We start from the raw sequence: 13308 nt of genomic DNA on the forward strand, positions 1-13308 counted from the left end.
CGGAGTCGTAGTTCTAATTTTTCCTCCTTCGAAAAAGAGTTGTTAATTGAATTAGTAAATATATATAAGTTTTCGAGTGCAAGCGCACTTATGGCTTGACGATAAAAGAAAAGGACGAGGCGTGGGAGAAAGTCCGTGAGGGTTTCAATGGGGTTAACAGATACTTTCTTAGCGGGTTTCCACTATCACCTAACAAAATCATTTCGTTAATTGTCCCCTCTTCAAACTGTGCTCTGATATGGGAATTATTAAATATTGTATTGTCGTGTGCAGAACCAGGCAACCTAGCAACAAAACCCTGATTTGGAGGTTAGACTCACTAATCACCTGAACATTAACAGAGAAATACCCCTTCCGATTACGATATCTTTCGGCCCTATTGCCTCCAGGTGATTGAATTCTTACATGTGTGCAATCTATTGCACCTAGAACACCAGGAAAACGGCTTATTTCATAGAAGTCGCGGCTAATTTGCTGACGCTCTTCTACTGAATGTTACATACCTCCTCATGGATGCTATAGCTGCGGACACTCGACTAACAGTGGCTTTAGAAATTCCAGCTTTGTCTCCGACCATTATGTGAAAAGAACCAGTAGCAAAAAATCGTAATATTATCAGTACCTGCAACATTGGAGAAAGACGTTTCTCTTCGTAGGATATTCCAACCTCACTCGAATTTTTTCAACAACCTTAGCAACGACTATTTTCGATAACCTGTATCTCTGAAGAAATTCTGCATCCTTCAAATTTTCAAAGCCATTACGTCGCTGAACTCTTCTTCGATCAGGATTATTGTGTAAAAGATCTAAATAGAGCAATTCCGCATCTAAAGGGAGATTCACAGCAGCCATTTTGGAACAGGTTGCTAAACAACATTTAACATTGGAAATGGCTGATGTTAACTTTATTATGCAGTTTAACATATGTTAACGTTAACAGTTATTGATGAAACACAAATTTTCTTAAATCGTATGTTAAAATGATTTTACACCTTGTTAAGTACTAATATGTGGTGATGAAACCGGGCCTAAGTGCGTAACTGAAAGTGTTCCTACAGGACATAGAGACAAATAAAGGAGTGTATTACATTGAATATATTTTTGGGGTAACATAAATTCACAGAATACATCATACAATATTCTGTATTTAAAAATCATTTATTTTGGGCTGTTTATTATTGTGTGCTGTTATAGCATAAACTATGCCCTCAGATATAAGTTGATTATGTTTTTGTATTCACCAAGTGGAAGCCTTCTTCTTCGAGGAACGAAAACACCTTAACACTTTTCCTGTTTTGGATATAAATAAGAAAACATAAAGGCCCAATAATACTGCCTTGAGGAATTCCCTTCTTAATTATTACAGGGACAGATAATGCATGTCAAACTGACTGGCCTGTTATTTTTAGCTTTATGTTTATCACCCTTTCCTTTATACACAGGGGCTATTGTACTATATCCCAACCCATTGTCTTTAGTATATCCCCCGAAACTTTATCAATTCCAGCTGCTTATCTAGTTTTCAACTTTTGTATCTTACTGTAAATGTCAATTTTGTCATAGGTAAATTTTAATACTTCTTTAGCATTAGTCACCTCCTCTATCTGGACATTAACCTTGTAACCAACAATCTTTACATACTGTTGACTGAATACTTCTGCCTTCTGAAGATCCTTGTATACACACTCCCCTTGTTCATTAATGATTCCTGGAATGTCCTTCTTGGAACCCGTTTCTGCCTTAAACTACCTATACATAATCTTCCATTTTTCACTAAAATCTTGAGGAATTCCCTTCTTAATTATTACCGGGACAGATAATGCATGTCAAACTGACTGCCCTGTAATTTTCAGCTTTATATTCATCACCCTTTCCTTTATACACAGGGGCTATTATAGCAACTCTCTATTCATTTGGTTGGGATATAGTACCATATCTGAAGTACTTATCTGATTATTGTTTGCATGAAGGAGCTATACCAAATGAATAGAGAGTTGCTATAGTAGCCCCTGTGTATAAAGAAAAGGGTGATAAACATAAAGCTGAAAATTACAGGCCAGTCAGTTTGACATACATTATCTGTCCCTGTAATAATTAAGAAGGGAATTCCTCAAGACAGTATTATTGGGCCTTTATGTTTTCTTATATATATCCAAAACAGGAAAAGTGATAGGGTTTTTTGTTCCTCGAAGAAGAAGGTTTCCACTTGCTGAATACAAAGACACAACCAACTTATATCTGCTACAATGGCACCAGTACGATTGATTTAATATTTATAAACAAGAACATACACGTATACTCATGCAAGATTGAGAACTATCCATTGAGGAAACACCTTCCGATAATCATAACCTTTACACTGTCAAAAGTCGGACTCCCCATCTCGCACGAAGGACCAAATTTTCAAGGAAATTGACAAAGAGAAACTCACATCAACTGAGGAAACACTAGAACTAATACAAAAAGTAGAACAGAATATGATTGAGGAAGCAACAAGAGACATCACAGACAGACTAAGACAGGCTCTCATTCTGGTCAAGCAAAACACAAGGAAAGCGCAAGAATGGTTTGATGCTGAATGTTATGCACACAGGAGACTAGTATTACAAGCATTACACAAAGTTAAAGCTGAAAATAAAACCACCAACCTGGCAGAATATGCCATTGAATGCAAAGCATTTAAGATGATGATATAAGAAAAGAAACAACCGTACCTTGAGAATAAGGCAAAAGAATTGGCAGAAATAGCAAAAGAAAGACCGTTTCAAGCCCAAAACCCGTGGAAACCGTGATTCCCTCATGATATAACAATGGATTCATGGAAGACCCATTTCTCTGGTGTCTTAAATAGAGAAGATAGTATGCATGCAACAGAGAAGAAGATAGTCACTGAACAAGATCAGACATTTCAGAATTTCACTGAAGAGGAAGTGGAAACAACAATAAAACACCTAGCATCTAATAAAGCAGCGGGCCCTGATGGAATATAAAATGAACCTATAAATACCTCAATGGGATCTTTTATTGGAGTATGGACCTCACTATTCAATAAATGCGTTGAGAAAGGGGATATACCTCAAATGTGGAGAGAATCTACAGTAAAAATCCTATACAAAGACAAAGGTAATGCAAGCACACCAGACTCATATAGAGGCATAGCTATGTAGAGCAATATATTCAAAGTTTTCACCAGACTCCTTACACAACGATTAACAAAAGAACGAGATGAAAAGATTCCGGACAACCAGTTCGGCTTTCGTCAAGGAAGATCGACTCTGCATGCAGTACAGAATCTACTAGATAGTATTGACGACACGTTAAGACACCCAAAACAAAATTTCTTCGCAATGTTCATTGATTACAACAAGGCATTTGATTTCCTAAGCAGGTAGAAATTAATCAAGAAACTAGAAGCGATCTTAGGAGAAAATAACAGATTAGTCACCATAATAAACAACATCCTCACAGTAAACACAATAACTACAGATGATGGAACCAGTATTTCAGATAGTATTATACAAACAAATGGAGTCCTACAAGGAGACCTAATAAGCCCAGTACTATTCAACGTGGCAACAGCAGATATTTTGGAGATGGTCATAGATGACAATGTACCAGTAGTGATATACATGTATGCAGATGACATGGTCATTGGCTCCAGTGACAAAGAACTACAAAACTCTTTTGCCAGACTACAAAACTGGGCTAAGCAGAATGACTTCACTATAAACAGAAGCAAAACCGTGCAAATGATTTTCACAAAGGGAGGCAAAATAGCCAATACAATATGTAAAAGAAGAACTTGCAGTGGTGAATCACTATAACTACCTAGGAATACGACTACAGTCAACAAGAACATTGTTCAAAATGCATGTAAAAGAGAAAGCGATAGCAGCAATCAGAGCCTTTCAGGACATCTCACACCCAGAACTATTAGACCTCAAGACAGCATTATTTCTTTTCAATACTAAGGTAACGCCCATAATTACATACGGGATTCAATTAATATGGAATAATCTAACAACTGCAGACCTGGCAGTCAATAGAAAGAGTGAAAGCAAGCTTCCTCAAACGCACTCTGTGCATGTCAAAATTCACACAAACGAGGCTGGTATATGAACTGGCAAAGGCGTCTTTCTATATAGAGTATATCAAAATCAAACTAGGACTTCCATACACGATTGCATCAGAGAAACACATAAAAGACCAGTATGAAGAGAGATCAAGTATAGTATTTGGGAAGATTTTTTCAGCACCGAAGCCATGATGAACAGAGCTTGGACGATGGCAAACTATAAGCTCAGGCATATGCTGACTTGTTACGCGGTCAATGGTCTCCATCAGAAAATATACATGATCAATTCATTCCATATGCTAGGAGATAAGTGTAAATGTTAATTTTGCAACAAAACATGTACAAGATGCCATCTACTCAGTTGTGCAAAAAGAGTGAAATGTCTCATAGAGTACAGCAAGGAGAACTAACTATTTAAATATGCACAAATATGTGCATTTCGTTTCATTCATTACTGTATATATATATCAATGATATGTGTGAAGAAGTGGAATCAGAGTTAAGGCTTTTTGCAGGTGATATTATTCTGTACACAGTAATCAATAAGTTACAAGATAGTGAGCAACTGCAAAATGACCTCTATAATGTGAGATGGACAGTAGGCAATGGTATGATGATAAACGGGTTAAAAGTCAGGTTGTGATTTTCACAAATAGGGAAAGTCCTCTCAGTTTTAATCACTGCGTTGATGGGGGTGAAATTTCCTTTTGGGGATCATTGTAAGAACTTGGGTGTTAATATAAGGAAAGATGTTCATTGGGGTAATCACATAAATATGATTGTAAATAAAGGGTACAGATCTCTGCACATGGTTATGAGGGTATTTAGGGGTTGTAGTGAGGATGAAAAGGAGAGGGCATATAAGTCTCTGGTAAGACCCCAACTAGAGTATGGTTCCAGTACCAGGATTACTTGATTCAAGAACTGGAAAAAATGCAAAGAAAAGCAGCTCGATTTTTTTTCTGGGCGATTTCCGACAAAAGAGTAGCGTTGCAAGTGATAAATATCATTGTTAATCCGTATTGAAGATACTGAATGTAGGAATGATGAATAGGTGACACAATAAACCCTTTAGCATCCTACAGAAAGAATAGCGTTACAAAAATGTTGCAAAGTTTGGGCTGGGAAGAATTGGGAGAAAGGAGACAAGCTCGACTAAGTGATATGTTGATTCCCATAGGGAACCTGAAATATTTATGTTGAATGAGTAAATAAATTTTTAATATCCTATAACGGACCAACTACGTTGGTATTATAAGTGATATGTTCCGAGCTGTCAGTGGAGAGATGGCATGGAGTGACATCAGTAGATGAATAAGTTTGAGTGGTGTCTTTGAAAGTAGGAAAGATCACAATATGAAGATAAAGTTGGAATTCAAAAGAACAAATTGGGGCAATATTTGTTTTCGTGGCAGTCATTTAGGAAAAGGCTAGGAAAACAACAGATAGGGAATCTGCCACCTGGGCGACTGCCCTAAATGCAGATCAGTAGTGATTGATTGATTCTCTTTGATTATTTCATCAGACACATTATGATGCATCACATAATGTTTGATTGTTTCTAGGACACTAATCACCTCATTAAAACACATGGGAATGTTCAACTACTGACAATCATCATTGTCACAATCATCTTCCTCACTGCATACGAACTCTGTGGAGAGGTTTGGAATTTAATCCGGTTTTTAGGCCTGCAATATAGTGATTAGAAATTGTATACCACCACCTCTCCTACCCTTCCAGCCAACATTTTGATAGTGAAATATTTTTTACCAACGGGACTCGTACCAGCTAACCACAGTGTCGGGCCATATAGACTTGACACCTATGGCCATCAGATGGGCAGCAAACGCAAGGTAAATAACAATTAATATTTAAACATGTAAATGATGTTCTATATCTCCAGGAACTTAAAATATCTCTTCTTTTTTTCTCTCTGTCTCTCTTCTCTTTTATTGTATTTATCCCGCTTCCTTGTTATCCAACACTTTCCACATCAAAACTGAAGATCTGAGTGTGTCGTGTATACATTGTTTTGTGAAGGGATAAATGGAAGAAAATATTTTATACATTTTCCTATATTTTAAAAGTGATAGGATGCATTAAGGCATAGACAGAAAGTTGTTCGACAGAAATTCCTTTGAACACAGCTCATTTGCTTAAACATACCAATAACTTGATGTGATAGTGCTTTCACCATGCCTGATGATAATCTGTTAGTCGCTTCTCCTTCTGTTCATCTGAGATAAAGAATAACCATGGGCACCTGAAAAGAGCCCCAAATAATACATTTAAAAATATACATATGCATATCAAATATATCAAAACTCTCGTAAATGCCAATACATAAGCAAAAGATAACATAAATTTGCTGATTATTGGAATTAGGGGTAAATATCAGTATATTTACCTTGTAAAAGAAAGTAAAAACAGAGTAAAATAGACAAGATTAGTAAGACATGGTGTAATCTAATAGTAAAAATTTTAATGGTCATCTTTGGAAGGTTCTGTTTTGAGTATGATAATTGTAATAGAGGGCATGAATGTTTGTAAAATAGGATAGCAGTCTGAGATAATCTCTTGTGACGAGAACACAAAGCAAACAAAATGAAATAATCTATATGTAGGTCTGTCTGTCTGTCTGTCTGTCTGTCTGTCTGTCTGTCTGTCTGTCTGTCTGTCTGTCTGTCTGTCTGTCTGTCTGTCTGTCTGTCTGTCTGTCAGGTCATCAGCCCAGAGGCTGTTTGGATCGCACAGTAGCACCACTAAAGGTTATATGGTTATAGGGAAACCACAAAAACCAATGGCAGCACCAAAATGAGGTGTACTAGGCAAGATAAGAATTGATGTGGTTTGCCATCGCTTTCCTCACTGGGCCAGGAAATGCTATGGCAACACGACTGACCCTATGAGCAACACCTTTCATAACAAACAAATGCACTGGTCATGCTCCGAATGTCATTACTCAGCACCAAACACACTCCAGCTGCTTCCGTATTGTCGCAGCCATCGATAAGACTCTGACTTTGGTGGAAGCTACATTTTGCTCTGAGGGGCTGTATGGTGTGCCCCATTGATGAGACGCACCTATTAAAGTCACATTGTTTGGAACCTTTTTACTCCCGGGACTCCTGAGAGAGATCGTTGCCAACATTGACTAGGAGGGATTCGGCCTGTGCCAAGAAACAGATGCAAAAGTACTGGATCCATCAAGAAATGGCAGTAGGCAGTATCTGGTCACATGTAGAGGTAAAGGAACACACAACAGTATGAACACAGTGAAGATCAATGTGGCAAGAGAAGGTAGCAACAGAAAAAGACAAGGACAAACACAAACGGACAAGGACAGTCTCTGCATCTTCATCCACTACCATCTTCAAGTAGATAGGCTCATAAGTCCCAGTTCTTCTGAGCCCCTGTAAAGCTTGTTTCTGCTTCCCAGCTTCTTCAGGAGGGTAGACTTCAACATTGTTGGGGGACCACCTTGACAGATTTTCAGGCTTGATGCAGGTTGTGTTCGATAAGAAGAAAACCAGATAATACAGGAAAAGACAAATAAAAGATTAGGAACACTGGACTAGCACAAAAGGAGAAAAGGATCACAGTGGAATTTGACACTTCATTATTCCTTTCCAATACTTATAATGATATTATACAGTATCCATAAAACATTGAAGTATTTAACAACAACAAAAACAAGTATACACATGAATTCTCTGCAGTGTATTGAGTTTCGGATAGTTTGCACCTATCATTTTTAAGAAGTTTAATCCCATCCACTTTGCTTAAGTAACAGATCAGCCAACAAATGTAGAAAGAAATGAACTAGTGTAGAGGAAGAGGGAGCAACAGACCAAGGAGACAAGGTTAAACATAAAAAAGAACGAGGAAAATCTCTGCATTTTCATGCACTGCACTCATTAGGTATAGATAGGCTCTCTCCTCATCAGGTTTTCTACGTGAATTTCTTCACACCTCCAGGTGAGCTTGTTTCCGCTTCCCTGCTTAATCAGGATGGAGGCATTAACACTCATTGACTGGCCACCAGGATAGATTTTGAGTTTTGATGTGGGAAGTTCAGAATAAGAATAAAGCTGGATAAAATCAAGTAAAGAGAGGGAAAAAAGCAGATAAATATGAATACAGGTGGTAAAAGACTAGGACATACCTGCCAAGTATTCCGGTTTTTCTGTAAAATATTCGGATTTTGAGTGTGTTTTATGGTTGTATGGTTGAACAACGTTATTGTACGGATTTTGAATATCCGCGCTTGTTTTCGCTTTCTGCGGTTGAATTGGATTTGTTTGACTTTCAATAGTAGCTGGTATTACAAGATGCAGTGTTTGAAATTCGACCGGTAAATGTGTAGATACTGGTAATCACATTATTGATTATCACCATACTTTTGTCACCTGTTCGACGTCAACTGCTACTTCATTCACTGAGATGTTCCCGAACAAGTAGCAGGCTGTGATTTTGAAGAAAAGAAATCAGTGAAAAGTAGCAGGCTGTGAATTTAAATATAACAACTTTAGTAACTGTGTCGTTCTTCATAGCAGCTGAAAGGCTTGTGTGTGGGTGTGAGTAACATTGGCGGTAGTTCTGAAACTCATGGAATTGTGTAACAAATTTGTAAACGATTTAGTATTTTTTTGGTGGTGTTCGTAATGAGTTCAACTAAGAAACAATATCAATATCAGGCATATTCTGCTGAGTTTCCTTGTTTTATACAATCACGGAAAGGCGAAACATTCACACTCTGTTCCATGTACTCATGTGATATAAACGTTTCTCACGGAGGAAGAACAGAATTAGTAAATCACATTAAATCTGTTAAACACGTTTCCAATACAAAATTTAAGGATGGCAGTCAGAAAATTAATTCATTTATTCCGAAATTGCAAAAAAATATGGCTGTGGTCGTACGAAAACCACACACATTTTGAAAGAATTGGCTTCAAGAATTGAACTTATTAGTTACATGCAATGTGAACCAGTTTCTTTAGCTACGGATGGGAGCAATAATAGTAATGCTAAGCCTTACCCCATTGTCGTCACCTGTTTTGTGGCAAAGCAGGGAAAGATACTTAGTGAAACCGTTCTCTCCGACTAAGCTTGGTTAAGGTCCGGTCATAACAGATTTTCGTTCTGAAGCCCCTGTTTTCGATCACATCTTCCAAGCACTGAGATATGTGTTCATCTGTTGTCGAACCGTACAGGGGAATCAAATCGAACAGCTCCTCAGCTGATGTCCAGTGTCACAGAGTAGGGAACAAACTATGTCTAAAGATACTTAGTTCAGTGTTGTCTGTCCCAGCCTTGGGTGATTCAATGGTATGTAATATTGGTAATTTGGTAATTTCACAGTTACAAAATACCAATTCAAAATTTGTAGTGTTCTGTTCCGACAATGCTCCAGTCATGATTGGAAAGAAGCATGGAGTTGCTTTTGTTTTCAGGGAAGCACAGTCTTCTGTCTTTGTACTGGGTTGCTCATGCCATTTGATTAACTTGGCTGCTCAGAAAGGTGCAGGCAGTTTGCCTGTTAAAGTTGATGAACTATTAGTCGACATCATCTGTTATTTAGAAAAGAGTTGTAAGAGGAAGGAACGCCATAAGAAATTCCAAGAGCTTCACAACAAGAGAACGAAGAAGATACTGAAATACGTTTGCACAAGAACGCTATCGCTGGAAGGTGTCTGCAGAGACTGTTAGAACAATGGGATCCAGTACTTGGTTTCTTTAAAGATGAGGTGCTTGTTAATGCTCATTGTGCATCAACTACTAGCTTAACATCATTTACTATCCCAAAAACCGAGCCTGGTAGTTCCAAAGACCAATTAAAGAGGAAAGCTACTGAGTCGTCATATTTGGTCGCTCCTAAAAGATTTGCATGTGTCTCAAAATCTGATACTCCTGTGCTAAAGAATAAGAACATTATTCAAAATCGTGAAGAATTTTTTTATGGTTCTGTCATCAGGCTTAAATAAGGCGTACTATGCCTTTCTGTATGCTGTCGTTCTTTTATTCGAGAATCTCATTTCTACACTTGAGAGTGCTTCCCCTCACATTCATAAACTACTAGAACTAATGACAAACCTGTTAAAGCAGCTGCTTTCCAGGTTTGTTAAAACAAAAGTGATTAAAATTTCCATACCATTCTATTGAGAATCAGAGAGACAATGGTGAACTAGTCATTGGTGTTGAGACAGTGAACTTGGTGAAGAAACATGATAGAGATAAATCAACATTCTTTTCATTTGCCAGGGGTTACTTCTGCACTGCATGTGATCATATTATTAACAAGTCTCCTCTCAGTGATGAAATACTGAAACATGCAAAGGTGCAGATGTTTCAAAAATTGAAGATGCCCAGTTTTCTTCTGTACAATTCTTTATAGAAAAATTTCCATCATTGCTGCCGAGGAAGGAAAGTGAGTTGGTTGAGGATGCAATGAATGTGCTTCAGAACCAATTTGTAGTTCTTCACATTAATGACTGTGCCACTGTTGAGATTGAGAATCTGACAGATGACACCAAATGGGCTCGCTTGATGAACATTTGTGGAGCTGATGGTGTTCCTAAGTATGGTAGGATATCCAGGCTAATGCTTTCTGTTCTGACTCTACTGCACAGCAATGCTGAGTGGAAACTTTTGTTCAGCTTGGTGAAAAAGAACCAAAATCGGTTTAGGGGTTTAGGTCCTCAATGGCAAATGAAATTCTGAATTCTATTTCTGTTTTGAAAACGTGAAGTGCTGGTCCATGTTACTCAAGTAGTTTTCCTCCAGAATTTCTGAAGAAAGCAACTCATCTCCATCTGTCCTCTACAACTTGTGATGGATAATAGCCTGCATATTGTGAAATTGACAGAATTTTGTAAATAAGTGTACATGTTTAATTTAATTTTGACCGTGACATTCATATTGTGACCCGCAGGTTTAAAGTACAGAAAAAACACTGTTTGTGTACTGTGTGAACTGTCCCCAGTGTTGAGTGAAAACAGGTATCCAGTAATCGGGAGATGTGGGTTCGAACCTCACTGTTGGCAGCCCTGAAGATGGTTTTCCATTTTCACACCAGGCAAATGTTGGGGTTGTACCTTAAGGCCACGGCCGCTTCCTTCCCATTCTTAGGCCTTTCCTATCCCATTGTCGCCATAAGACATATCTGTGTCGGTGCAATGTAAAGCAAATAGCAAAAAAAAAAAAGTGGCACCGCAATGTGCGAAACACCGAAGGTCTGTGATGTGCTAATTTTGTTACCTGTGAGTAGTACCATAATGTGTGGAATACCGCGAGTCTACGCTACTCTTGATTAGTACCGCACCATGTGACAAATACCATGGTTCTACTTTTCTAGCGATAAGTACCATTGTGAGGGGCAGCTGACTTGGATTTTGGACCCCTTTCGACTACAAGTATCATCAATTCAGTATTGTGCTATAGCAGTCCCTTGGTCAGAAATACTATTGTTCTATGCCTGTGTTTGTGCATGTGAGGCACTGTGGGTCGGTTCCACTGATTGTTTTAAATTTATATCCATCCATTCATTCTTCGTCCTCACATTCTGAATTGTGATCAGTGGATGTTTCTTGGGCTTTTAATTTGCCAATTCATTTCGTCTCATTTCGTACCATTAGAGGTCGATGACCTCGATGTTAGGCCCCTTCAAACAACAAGCATCATCATATTTTCTCCTGACTCGCTGACTGTCTCTTGACTACTTTGCTCTCATTACAAGTTGTCCATTTCATGACCGTATCGATGTTTAATCAAGAAGTAAGTATAAATAACCACCTAATCGATACTTTATTAATGCCTCAGGAAAAATTGAATAAAATTAAAACTTACAGGACATGTTTCGACCACTTAGTGGTCCTCTTCAGCTGTATAAATAAAGAACTGAAAAGAAAAACATTATGACAATAAGCACAAATAAAAGTTCTTTGGAGACTCCTTTGATAAAAATGGAGGTCATCAGAATAGGTCATCTTGCCTCTCGTTCTTGTTTAGAAAAGATGTTTATTCTGCGCTGTCTAGAGGGTCTGTCTTTGAGCGCGACCTGGTGAAGTAACGATGTGATACAGTTCGACAGTTCATGGAAAGCTCTGGAGAGAAGGGAAGTAGAGTTTTATCGTCATCTAAAATAACATGTGAGGGAGGAGGGAGATTGGGCTGTGCTTCTGCGATGTCGTGTTTGATTATATCTCTCGTTCGTCTAGTCTGTTTCATGTCTACCCATTCTAAGTATTTGCTAATATTCTCATATAAGATGTTTTTATGCTCGTTGTTTTCGTTGAGATTCTCTTCACCGTTTTCCAATTTATCAAGAACGATGTGGATGTTTTCCAGGTTGTTCATAAGATTACCTTTATTAATCATACAGATAATTTGAAGGTCCTGTTTTATATTGGTGAATTTGTGGTTGGACTCTTTCATATGGGATCCCATGGCAGAGAATCTTTTGTATCTTTCAGCATTGACGTGTTCTTGATATCTAATTGAGAAGTTCCTTCCAGATTGTCCCACGTAAGTTTTTTTTACATTGAGCACAAGTCAGCTTATAAATACCTGATTCCTGGAATTCGTCATCTTTAAGTTTATTAGCTTTATTATGACTAAAGAATCTATGTAAAATTCACCTTTAATAACCCGAAGATTTACGAAATCACCAACTTATTCAAGAAACACAATACCAAGGTAGCCTTCTCTACAAACAACAACACAAAACATAGATTCTATCTCACATTTGCATTTCTATCTTATACCTCTGAAAGACCTTCATGATATATTGTTTCATAATTTTCAGTGAAAACTTATCTTAAAAACTTACACACACAAACTTACAAACTTACAAAGTAACACAACGCTTAGAAATTTGACTATTGACTATTTGGGCTGTGAGATGGTTGAAATAGTTGCTGGGTTATAGCTTGGAAGTTTGCCATAGTGGCTTGCAGTTGATTGAGTTGTTCGTTGAGGTCCATGGTAAGGTTGGGGTTGGGTTAGGTGAAGCACTGGTTGGTCAAACTGAAATTGAGGACCAGCGCCTGTTAATTGCGCTCACTTAGTGGGTATGGTCGAGTCAGGTATAGTTTGACCGGATCTCACCGTGACATGACTCAAACCAATACTTCACTAAGGGCCTGACAAATTGCTTTTCTTCAGTGTGTGCCCGCACAAGGCAGGCTGGCTGTCTGGTCTGGTCGGCTATGGCTGCATGACTGGTGGCG

General features: G+C 38.1%; 1 protein-coding gene across 1 annotated transcript in view; it reads left to right on the top strand.

The window, feature by feature from the left end:
- ArgRS (arginine--tRNA ligase-like protein) overlaps window positions 1-13308 on the top strand; it is a 129872-nt gene that overhangs the window by 21684 nt on the left and 94880 nt on the right. The gene's annotated exons all lie outside the window — the stretch shown is intronic.

Source organism: Anabrus simplex, chromosome 3, assembly GCF_040414725.1.
Source record: "Anabrus simplex isolate iqAnaSimp1 chromosome 3, ASM4041472v1, whole genome shotgun sequence".
NCBI lineage: Eukaryota > Metazoa > Arthropoda > Insecta > Orthoptera > Tettigoniidae > Anabrus > Anabrus simplex.